General features: G+C 38.8%; 1 protein-coding gene across 5 annotated transcripts in view; it reads left to right on the forward strand.

Annotated features, from left to right (window-relative positions):
- The first annotated feature begins 654 nt into the window (after positions 1 to 654).
- The window catches only part of sytl5 (synaptotagmin-like 5), a 190,780-nt gene continuing 178,446 nt past the window's right edge, over positions 655 to 12,988 (forward strand). For 2 of the 5 annotated variants that reach the window (XM_072585108.1, XM_072585107.1), the window contains exon 1: positions 656 to 860. The gene's annotated coding sequence lies outside the window, so the exon portion shown is untranslated. Of the gene's footprint in view, positions 861 to 12,988 lie in introns of all 5 variants that reach the window. The other 3 variants (XM_072585110.1, XM_072585111.1, XM_072585109.1) reach the window with 2 other exon arrangements.

Here is a 12,988-nt window from a genome sequence, read left to right on the forward strand (position 1 = left end):
CAAGATGAGTGTTCTCCCACAGACATGGCAAGTTTCAAGGTCATGATAATCTCACATTAGCTGAGATGGACAAAACATGGAACTGCAATGCCATTCAGTGGCTCTAGCCAGAGTCACATGAGGAAGCTCAGTCGCATAGAGACTCTCAAACTCTGCATGAAGGCCTGATCTGGTAACCAGGGCAGATGGGAAACAAATGTCCAACCTGGACGAAAATGTTGTTCTATCATCACAAATGGTATCAAGATCGTTCCAATCAGTATTCAGCCTCTACACTGTAGGCCAACAACCAATACCCTTGGGCAGCAAGTTTCAGACTGATTCAAAGGCAACAATGCAAATGACAGCGTCATTAGAATAAATACGGAAATAGGTACGGTACTTCCAATGACTAATTTGTGGCGGTGAAAGAGAATATTTGCTTTACAAGCTTGTACGGGTTGCATGTTCATGTCAATCACACACCAAATTCAGTTCAATATTTCATCAAATCGACGAAACAATCCTGTCTACACCAACAAACCGTGTGACGAAAGTTTATAACATTTCACCCAATGCCAGTAGGATTGCTCATTTCACCCAATGCCAGTAGGATTGCTCATTTCCAGCAAGTCCGAGCTTCTCCGCGGTTCTGAGAACCCGCCCCTTTTAAGGCAGAGATTTTCAGTAGTTGCTAGGTTAGTGCACAGACCAGTGTGGAAGGAGGAACACGGAAGAGGGATAAAAGCAATCGGCAGCTCTTTCCATTGAACCCCCAAGATCTCCGTCCCTGCTATTAGCGTTCAGAGCTGCAAAGCAGCCAGTAACATTAGAAGGCTGGATTCAGTCGCAGTGCCTCTCCACATACACTGTGTGATAAGGTAAGAAACCCATTGATATGGACATGGATTGGTACAGTAACACGGTAGTATCAGCGGTTCTTACACAACACGTAGTGAATCGTACCGAGTTCATTCAGGGTGTGGAACTAAAGTGTGAGAGAAAGCAGTGCAGCACGATTATCTTTTTTTTTAGCCCTTACAGACGGTATTAACAGGAGTGGGAAACCGTGAATATGGAGCTAAAGGCTGAGATATTCGGAACTGGTGCATTTTGGAACATAGTAAAATTGAGATTTGTTATATGTTTTGGCGGTGAACATTTTGTTTTATTCTGGAAGTGTAGCGTGTGATCAGAGCTGTTGTGAAGACAACCTGAGTTTGCAATAGGATGTTGTCTGTATTTTCGTATACAGTGCAGCAACGTTTCCTGGGCACCCATCTGGGCCGGGAGGGTGGGAAGGAAAACGGCAGAGAAGATGTAGCATCCTATGACAGTTGGACATTGTCTGTTTCAGTAAGCCCGTGAAGCGCTCCCGTCTGTTTGAACGTGGTGATGTGTTTCTTTAGTTGCCTCATGCCAATCAATACTGCAAAATAAAGCAAGGACAAAATTCCGAAGTCGCTGAAGGAGCTGAAGGGCAGTTCCCCTCCTGTCTGAGTGAGGACGGTGTGGTGGAGTATTACGGCTGGCCAGTGAACGCCGCTCCCATTGCTGCTTCTCACTGAGTTCTCTCACTGGAGTTTTCCTTACCGCTGTTTCGGAGTCTCTCGATCTGCCTGCACAAACGCCAATGATTAATCGGCAACAAATTTACTACAATTAATCTGTTTCCCTGTTATTTTCATTAAGACTTGACTGCAGTGAAAGGAGATTTCATGCTGCGTGGTAAAACTAACAGGTGTAAGGAGCAAGTTGGAAATATATAGAAAGCACCCTGACTCCTGTAAAAACAATGAAGCAGGTTGATGTTTTTGGTGCAGTCCCCAAGTTAGAATATCCCAGTGGCCTTTCCTCTCTCTAGATAGTGATAGAACCACAATATGCAACTTTCCCTCATTTACCATAACAAATGTATTCAGGAAAACATTTGTGTCCTTGGATTTTTTTTAGATTGAAAATCTATTGGCTGTCTTGAGCTTAATTTGTCCAAACATTCTCCTTCTACTTCTGATCACCAATTGCCCATCCAAGCCCCACTTCTCCCTCTCCCACTTGTTGCCTCTCCCTTGCTACCTACCATTTGCTGCTTCCAGCTTCTTACCTTCTTCCAGGTCCTTTGCTGCTTCCCACTCTGCTGCCTTTCCCTTGTTAGCAGGGAAGGCAAGCCAGGCTTTGGATACGGCGAGAAAGATGGAACCAACAAACTGGACGGGCTGGTGAAGGAGATATCCGGAGAGAAAGCAATTTGGAATCAGGGTGCTGATTGGCAAACAGAGAGCAAGAAGTGGTGAATAGACCAGAAGGAAGGGTTTGAAAAGGGCAGTCAGTTGGGTGGGGTTGAGGAGATTGCAATAGGAGCAACAAGTAGCAACAGTGTTGTACTGTAGGGAACATGGCACACAGATTGATCCCATCCATAATGAAGTTGTAATGTGTCTTTGTGATGTTGATTGAGGTCTAAGTATTGGTTAGGGCACCAGAGATAACTGCTCTGTTCTTGATAATATCACCATGACATCTTTCATATCTACCCAATCAAGCAGAAGGCACCCTAATTTAATATCTCATCACAAATGTGGCACCTCTGACAGTGCAGTTCTTCCTCAGTCCAGCATTAGAGTCTCATCTTTGCTTTTTGTGCTCAATCCCTGGAATAGAACTTAAACTCAGCCATAGCTGAAACATCAACAAAATAGTAATAGTGTCCTTCATAAAGATAATCTTGTTACATATAACATAACGAATGTTATATAGAGTTGGTTTAAAACATGCGCAATGAATTATGCGACTGTAGAAAGCCATTTAAACAAACATAAATGCCGTAACAATGTACAACAGGATGTGATTGTTGCAGATCCAAATACTTCATGGCACCAACCCTTGTAATTATATAAAAAAAGAAACAATACTTGCCAATGAGCAAATCCATATTTTCCTAGCAGGTAGTGGCTATCTCTGCATTTGGCTTTCTGCATATAAAGGCGAGAGTTTTAAGTTCTTGAGAGAATTTTATATATAGTACAAATAGAGCATGAAGCTTTATAAATGTTCCCTATGGATTCCCCAGATTGATAGAGAACATTATGGCCCAGCTGCAGCAATTCTTGTTTTCCTGAACCAAGCAGCTTAATTTTCAGTGCTAGTTCATTTTACATCATTAAATCACCTAAGATCTCATGCAAAAAATAAATTTCAGACTGCTCCCATTAGGGAGCCACACATGTGGACAGGTAGATTGAAGAACCATTGTTTTAATGGTGTCAGGCCATTTCTCAGGGCAATTACCATGAATGTACTTTCCTTACTGGGAATGAAGGGTTTCTGAATAGACTCTACAGTCTATACACTCATGCTATTTTTAAATGAGAAAAACATGTTTTAAAACAGGAGGAAACTGAGAAGAGAAAACAAGAATGAATAATTTTAACATTTGAGCAGGACCATTCAGGAATCTTAGAACCCCCTACAGCATGGAAACAGGCCATTTAGCCCATCAAGTCCACACTGACTATCTGACGAGCTTTCCACCCAGACAGACTTTCTCATCGTATCACTGTAATGCTGCATTTCTCATAGCTAATCTACATCCTTGGACATGATGGGCAATTTAGCAAAGCCAATCCACCTAACCTGCATGTCTTTGGACTATGGGGGAAAACCGAAGCACCTAGAGGAAACCCATGAAGACACGGGGAGAATGTGCAAACTCTATACAGACAATCGCCCGAGGATGTGAGAGAGCAGTGTTAAACACTGAGCCACTGGTTAATTCAAGAGTTAAATCAAAAAGCATTTTTTTAATGAGAAATATTTCCTGGTGGTGGAAACTTGGATCTTTACCCCAAACAGTTTGTGGATTTAAATCCACTAACATTTTCAAGTTTGGAAGTATTAACATTTTGATGGATCCAGATATCAAAAGCTAGGGATTAGATCGAATGGCAGAACAGACTCAAAGAAGTAATGGTTTACTCCTGTTCCTAGGAGAAAGACAGCATTTAAATAAAAATAGATAGGTTAGCATTAATTGAGAGGCCCTGTGCCGAAAGTGAGCCTTGGGGCTTTGCCTCAGTGATGTTGTGATCATGTTCTGATGGAGGTCAGAGGCTGTGTTTCTCTAGCTATGGATGCTTCCTCTATTGAGTGCTTGTAGCATGTTTTATTTTAGTTGCCAGTTCCCAGCAGCCACAGTATTTTGCTTTTGTATATTGTGATCATATCAACTTTACTTGTGTAAATGTAAATCTGCTGCTTTACTTGTGTAAATGTAAATCTCAATCTCTATACCTCCAATCAATTTTATTTAACTGTGTAATTTAATCTTGACATATTCAGTTTAAGAATACAATCTACTTTCATGCTGGATGCTTTTATCTTGACATTCAGTTTTAAGAATGTAACTATTATAAAGCTAAACAAAATGTTTGGTTTATATCTGGTGTGAGATTAATCCACCTACTTATTAACTAAACTGTTGCTTCAGTAAGGAGGCACGAATCTCCATGTTTACTGACATTAATGAGACACAAACCCCAGTATTTACTGACATCAAAATGTGACAAAAATCAATTTTTCTCAACATTTTTAACTTGACGGCATATGTTCTACATTAAAAGGTCGAGTTCTCTCTTGTCTTCTTTGGAAGCAGAGGTTCCTGTTTAATAGCAGTCTCATGGACTATCACATTTTGAATCTATCAATACTGCAGGAAAACAGAGCCAGTTAAGAATGTTGAATTCAATATAATTCTCTGGTAAACAGAAGCAACTAACTCACAATTTTTTGATGCATTTCACCTCCTTGGAATACATCGCAAAGTACTTAATAGTAGTCAACATGATTTTAAAGCATATCACTGTTGTGATACAGATGAATATGGCAGCTAATTTGCATACACTAATGTTCCAGAAATGACTAAAAAAACTACTGGAAGGTATTAATTGAGGGACACTAGAAGAGTTGTCCTGCTCTGTACGTGTGTTTGTTTCATTGTAAGCTGAATGACACAAAGATATGTATTTCAGTGAATGTGCTGCTTTTTTCATTGGTCCAAAATTTACTGCTGAAAATAACAGTGAGGCTAATGGCACTCAGTGTTGCTATGTGCAAATGGTGCAGCATTTTCAGAGGAGGCCAGATGTGTGGTTATGAGCATGGAAATTCATAAATTGTAATCCAGTATACATTGCTCTACTATCAGATTCACAAATGGCACCTAGCTCACCAGAGAACACTGTGAAGTTGCTGTACTTGTGTAATGACCACAAATTAAATTTTCCACAGACTTTAAATATTTTCTATTAAGTACCTTTTTAAATGAAAGGATGAGAATTAGTTACTACTATGTGTCCATTTACTTGAAACTGAAAATTAACTACATATGTAAAAAATTTCATAATTTCTGATCAATTTTGTACTTGAGGTTTTGTTTAAATACTTTTTACATCTTGTCATGCTCACTCTGAATTTAATTGTTGTATATTGCAAGAGCTGAGCATTTTGTGATACTGCCCTTCCAGCTGTGCTCAGTTGAAGAGGTGTAAATGAAGTTATTTAATAATGGCTGCCTTCAGATGGTGAATTATTTCTTCGTACAGTACACAAAACCAATCTTTCTTTACCATATTTCTCTTTCTGTTCCTGATTTTGCATTGACTTCATCAACTCCAGTTTATATTTCCCCACGGTCCTTGTAGTTATTTCACAATCTTTCAACCAGATTGGTTCAGGCAATAAAGCTACTTGCTCACTTAGAACATAGGCTTTATGCTTCATTAAATATTGAATATGGTCAGTCTACACCATGATGGCATTATAACCAAGCCTTAGCTCATTTGATACAATGATTTTGGAACCCTCATTTAAAAGGGTTAAACTTCTTTGGTGTAAGCATTTACAGTAGTGAACTAAAGAACAAATGTAAATTTGAATGCACTAAATACTTGGATTTTTTTCATTGGATTTATATTGGCTTGCATCATAACTATCAAAGTTGAGGTTGGTGAACTAATTGATTGAGGTGCACACATAATCCCCACAGTCAAAAGCGTGGATACAATTCCTCAGTGATCAATTTAGCATTGTTACTACTTTTGTTGTATATATTATAAATTGACTAACAGTATTTGAATGTGCAGTTATTACTTTGAAAAAAACCATCACAACCAATAGAGTAGAATTGCCACACAAGATAGTTGCTGGTTCTATTGAAGATTGTAATACATGAAGTATTGATTATTTGTCACAGTCAAATATCTTAGTTGCAAATATCGTCCTTCTTTAATTATGATACTGTTTACAATTTACTGTTTACAGTTTGTTTTCTGTTATACAATTAAGGAATCTTGCTAAGTAAGTAAGCTATGAATCTAAAGGATAGTAAATTGGCACTTGTGGCATTTCACTTATACCTCACTTCTAAATCATGTGGGTGAAGCTAATTTACAACCTATGATTTTAACTGTCACCAGTGGTTCAAGGGTACTGTTAGATAATGGGTGAAATTTAAAGTGAGTGATGGGACTAACATTTGTTTGTCAGTATCATCACATGGTTAGTCCCAGGCCTATGATCAGTTTCAAGATGAAGTCCTTAAGTGGCCTCAGGATCCACTTCAGGGGAGGACATTCCATTCCATTATGTAAGTGGGCTGCCTCCTTCAATTTATCTGTCCTACCGTATCTTAATATTAATCTCCCTTTCTGAGTAGGACACTTCTAAAAAAGAGCAAGCACCTGCTTTGATCACACAGATCAGGTCCATTGGTATCTTCAGGAGCTGATCTCTCAACCTGAGGTCTGAGCCATGGCAGGGTGCAGTGATCTGTGGATCCCCAACTCATGACAACCAGTAAAAACTGGCTAGGGTGCTATATCCTGGACCAAAGGAGACGGGTTGCTTTTAAACAACTTGGGCTTGGAGGGATAGGCATTGCCTTGGAAGGACTAGTATGCTTCTCTGGTCCTCACAAAGAAGCTTTGGGCCTTGATTTCCATGAGCTATCTCCCGACCCCAGACATATTTGTTTCAATGTATTTCATTGTGTTGTATACTGTTTGGACTGTAATTCCATACTCACATTCTAAAAAGTCTCTTTTATCTGGTTATAGAACATCCAGTTGGAGAATACTGTTGGATCTGTTTGGTTTTAATTAAAATAAATTATGATTGCAAACTTGATCAAAATACATTTTGATGTTGCTAAGAATGCATACCATTTGGTTTTAAATAGCTTTGCACAGCTAATGTTGAAGCTAAATGTTGACGACTCAGACCAATATTTATACTACTACCACTGGGGTAATTGAAAGGGCACATGTTAAAATAATAGTAAAACTCATTTTGCAATCTGTTGCAATTATAAATCAATAGATGGCTCTCTGATGCTTTTGCTGGTGTAAATGTAGTAGGTCTAGAAGAGCAGGGGAGTTTTTTCCATGTGTTCTGGCCAATATTAACCACTCAACCAATATTATTAAAACAAATTGTAATGAGATAATGGGCAAACAGTTCAGGTTGCCTTGCTAATACAAATTTGTTGCCTAAATTACATTGGTGGCTTCACTTCAAAGAATTAGCCTGCTATTCGTAAAGTACTTCTGGATATGATAAGGTTGTGAAGGGCAATTTATAAATGCAAGTTCTTTCTCTTTTTCCCTAAGTGAACTGGTACAGACTGCTGTTAATTCTTGTACATTTAAGGTCAGTTTCTGGGAAGCTGATGAGAAAGGAATTCCAGGAATGCTGTGGGTGTGTCTCATGTTATGAGGTAACCATATGGTAAAGATGCAGATAATTCTGCACTTTGTCAAAGGTTTGTTACAACTTAAATTAATCCAGAAATAACATTTAGAATATGTGTCATATCCAATTTTCACATAAGGTTCCTCTTTTGAAACATAAGAGTAATAGTTCTTAGTAAATATTCAATTAAATGGAAATACACAGCAAGTTACTTAGCATCTATAGAGGAACAGACAAACTGACATTTTGGGTAGGATCTTTCTTCAGAACCACTGATAGATAAAGGGGGCATTTTACTGAAACCGAGGATGTGACTAAACCTACATAAGTTAACGGCTTCAAAAGGTACACTGACATGTAAAATAAAAATGCTAACCTGTCTTTTCACTTCACAGAAGCTCTTTGACTACATCTTTCACACTTTTTTTATTTTGCTCAAATTTTAGCACGTCGAGTTTTTGGGCAGAATCTTCCAGGTCAGCCTGAAACAAAAGGAAAGGCAGGTGGGGAAACCTAATTAAGCAGGAGGTCAACGTTCAGATTCCTGATAGACACTTAAAGTTTAGATATAAAATTAGAGGTTCCTTGAAAGTAGAGTCACAGGTAGATAGGATAGTGAAGAAGCGTTTGGTATGCTTTCCTTTATTGGTCATAGCATTGACTATAGGAGTTGGGAGGTCATGTTGCAACTGTGCAGAACATTGGTTAGGTCACTTTTGGAATACTGCGTACAATTCTGGTCTCCTTCCTATTGGAAGGATGTTGTGAATGTTGAAAGGGTTCAGGAAGATTTACAAGGATGTTGCCAGGGTTGGACGATTTGATGTATAGGGAGAGGCTGAATAGGCTGCGGCTGTTTTCCCTGGAGCATTGGAGGCTGAGGGGTGACCTTGCAGAGGTTTCTAAAATCATGAGGGTCATGGATAGGATAAATAGACAAAGTCTTTTCCCTGGGGTGGGGGAGTCTAGGACTAGAGGGAATAGGTTTAAGGTGAGTGGGGAAAGATATAAAAGGGACCTAAGGGACAGCTTTTTCATGCAGAGGGTGGTACGTGTATGCAATGAGCTGCCAGAGGAAGTGGTGGAGGCTGCTACAATTACAACATTTAAAAGTCATTTTGATGGGTATATGAATAGGAAGGGTTTAGAGGGATATGGTTCTAGTGCTGGTAAATGGGACTAGATTAGGTTAGGATATGTGGTTGGCATGGACAGATTGAACAGAAGGATCTGTTTCCGTGCTGTATATCTCTGTAAGACTCTAAAACAAAAAAGTAAAGTCACCATAGTCTTACCAGAGCATAGGGTGGCTCTGTCCTTAGAGAGGGATGACTGGTGGTAGTTTAACCTGAGGGTCACCACACTAACGATAGACCTAATCTTAGAGGGTGCTAGTGGGAAAGAAAAAGGGTTACAAGGCAAAAGATTGATTCCCACTATTGCATTAATTATATCTGATATTTAATTTATACGACAGTGCATGGTTTCTTCTACACTGTCTATAATTCCTCTCGCTATCCTTATGATTTGCACATTCTTCCTGCATATTTAGAGCCACCAGTTCGTTTAAAACACAATGTTATTTCCCATGTTCCTCCTTCAATCAAGTAGTGGTGTACTCAAAATCTGATTTATTTTTTCTTTGGCAGACACAAGGACACAATTTTAAGAGTATGTATGTTTGGAAAAGGCTTTTCCACCAATATGTTGAAAGGTATGAGTCAGGACTCTGCATAAAATCTTAGGCATTGTTTCCTTCCAGTATTATTTTCCTAACTGAATAAAAATGGTTTTCGTTGTACAATCAAAATGTTTAACCTTGCTTATTAAACTCTATGAACTGGGATTTCACTGAAAGACAACCTTGGACAACTGTGATAACTCTGATTGAACAGTTAAACTCCTTCATAAGTAAAACTTCCCTTCTGATTTCACTATTTACAAGAATTCTCACTGCTTTCAAAATAAAAGCACTTACTTTTGCAAAGGTAGGATTGAAGTTGCTCAAACCTCATGTCCTATCTTCATACAAATCGGGAATTCATGGTTTGTATACCAAGAGGATGCCCTGTATTTACTGTACAAAAAAAAGAACTGCAGATACTCTAAATCAAACACACATACAGAATCTGTTGGATAAACTTAGCAAGTTTGACCGAATTTGTGGAGAAAAAGTAGCTAACATTTTGGGACCAGTGCCCATTTTTCAGAACTCCTGAAACACTAACTCTGCTTTCTCTCCACAGATGGTGCCAAACATGTTACATTTTCCAGCTATTACTGTTTACATTCCCAATATTTCCTGTTTCTGCACATTAAAACAAAAGTAGGCATGATGGGGAAGGAGAGATTCCTAAAGGTACAAATAAAGAAACCCCACAAATGGAAGAAAGAGAACAAAAATACAGGTGGGACTGAAAGCATGACAGAAAGCCACCATAGTTGTGAAGGACCTAGCTTTGCTCTCTCATTAGAGAGAGAGAAAGAAAGACAACTTGATTAGTTTAGCCTGAGGATCTGCACATCTCTGGCAAAGAGAAGTTATGATACCCACAATTAGTGCAGAATACAACCTGGGCTGTTGGTTTTCCTCGGCATCACAGACCAGCTGAACAAGCATGACAGAGATGATGAGGTAAAGGTCAAAGTAGAAAACGCTGGATAAATCCAATTAGTGTTTTACTGAAATACTACATTCAACTGCTATACATGCATACAATCCCTACAGTGTGGAAACAGGCCATTCGGCCCAACAAACAGTATCTCAGCCAGACCCATTCCCCTACCCTCTTACTCTACTTTTGCTCCTGATTAATGTCCCTAACGTACACATCCCTGAACACTATAAGCAATTTAGCATGGCCAATTCACCTAACCTGCACATCTTTGGATTGTAGGAGGAAACCAGAATACCTGGAGGAAACCCACATAGACAAGGGAAGAATGTACAAACTCCACACAGACAGTTGCCCTAAGCTGGAATCACAACCAGGTTCCTGGTGCTGTGAGGCAACAGTGCTAAGCACTGAGCCACCGTGCCACCCTGTAAACCCGGTTCTTTTTATCTTGTTGTATACATGACAGTGATCTGTGTTAAGGACAAAAGGCCAAAACAGACTTTTATGGAATTGCAGAAGAGAAATGTGCGCTGGCTGGGAAGATACTGCCAACATTGATGGATGGGAGAATCTGTATTAATTATTAATGGGAGGCTCAGGATGGGGTAGTAATGGGGAAAAATCAAGAATGTCTGCTAGAAGCGGGGGGAATGAAGTGGCAAGGTTACTGATTTGAACTGAATTGGAGGATGAGTATATGTAAGAGAGGAGAAAAGAAAAGCAGGGGCTGGTTTCGCTGATTTTCAAGTTACCTGATGCTGCAATTTCAAGCAAGCATAAATGTGATGGTCCAATGAGACATTAGCATATGTGTGAAAGTTGAGGAGTAGTTACAATTGGAAAGAAAGCACCTACTTCATAAGTGGGCTCAATTGCACAGCATTGACAGCATCCAAGCATTGTAAAATCTCTCTGAGTAGATACCACATAACTACAGCAAAGAATCATTCTGAAACAAATTGGTAGCAAAAGGATTTTGCAAAAGCGTAGTTATAAGCTGGTGAGAGCAGTAATTCGCACCCCTCCTTTTAATCCGTTCTCAATTTCTCACGACAGACATTTTACTTCCTTTATTAACACATAACTATTGCAGTTGAATTAAAGTTAGATCAAAAATGAAGGACATTAAATCCCAAGGATTTCTTTGGTGAAAGAGGTGGAGTTTTATTACCCCTTAAAAACTGACAGAACTAAGAAAACATGGCATCAAACATAAATACAGGTGAAGTTTGCTGAGTTGGGAGGGCTGCCTATTATGCACAGGAAGGCTTCCATGGAATATCATTATTATTGTTCAAATATTAATTTCCCAATGCTGATCCTGTGCTGATGTGACCTGTGACATAACTTCAATTCTGGAGATTTGTTCTGTGGTGATAACCAAACCTACATCACATCAAACTAATAAACATAATTCAATACTGTAATAAAATTTATAGACACAACTCCAATTCTTAACCACAAAGGCTTCATTAAATTGTAAACGCCCTATGTTAACAATAGATAATACTTGGACATTGAAAGTTTGAAATAATTGTAGTAAGTGATAGAACTGTAAATACAGTATGTATCAACCAAACATCTCTAGAATTACAATTAAATTTAAATTTCTGACCACACAAGCATAAATTTAAATTTCTGACCAGTGGCATAATTATGTACACACAACGACCCACATGCACACATGTACACATAAATTTGTGGGGTGAATTTGTACTTGCAGAGTTAAATTGTACTTTGCTCAAAAACTGCATGAATACATGTAAGACTCTGTTATCTCACTTTTTAGATTAGAATCAGTCTAAACATTACAGCACAGACAGAGAACACAAAGGGCTAACACCTTCAGCATATTGTCTGGCTAATACCAATTGTTACAGTTAACCTGAGAATGTAACATTTTAAAAAAGGTTTTTAAAAGATTTACACATGAAAGAAGTGAAACTATCATGGTATTCGAACAAATGAAAGACTCAGCAAACAATCAAGGTATTTTTCAATGTATAATTTCAGTTACATCACACTGTAAACTTTTGCTATAAATTCTGTGTTTTACAATTGTGTCCTCCACAGCCACCTGATGAAGGAGCGTCGCTCCAAAAGCTAGTGCTTCCAATTAAACCTGTTGGACTATAACCTGGTGTTGTGTAATTTTTAACTTTGTACACCCCAGTCCAACACCAGCATCTCCAAATCATTATCTGAACTATCAACATCTTTTCTCCACCAGCACCCTATACACACTACCCCCACCCCATTGCCATTCCTCCTCCCCCTCCAAACGATGGCATGAATGCTGTCCCCTCCACACATCACTTCAGCTCTGATGAAGAGTCCTAGAGATGTACAGCACAGAAAGATAGATAGGAAAATAAATTGTGAAGAGGATGTAATGAGCCTACAAAAAGATATAGTTAGGTTAAGTAGGTAAAAATATGAATATGGAAATTATGAAATTGTCCACTTTGGCAGGCAGAATGAAAGTGGTGAGGGATTGCAGAATTTTGACAGGAGGATCTCTGTGTCCTGATGCATGAATTGCAGAAGGCCAGTATGCAGATGCAGCAAGTAATTAGGAAATCAAATAGGAGGTTATCATGTATTTCTAGGGGAATTAAATACAAAAATCGGAATGTTATGCTTCA

The sequence above is a fragment of the Chiloscyllium punctatum genome, chromosome 15, assembly GCF_047496795.1.
Source record: "Chiloscyllium punctatum isolate Juve2018m chromosome 15, sChiPun1.3, whole genome shotgun sequence".
Classification (NCBI taxonomy): domain Eukaryota; kingdom Metazoa; phylum Chordata; class Chondrichthyes; order Orectolobiformes; family Hemiscylliidae; genus Chiloscyllium; species Chiloscyllium punctatum.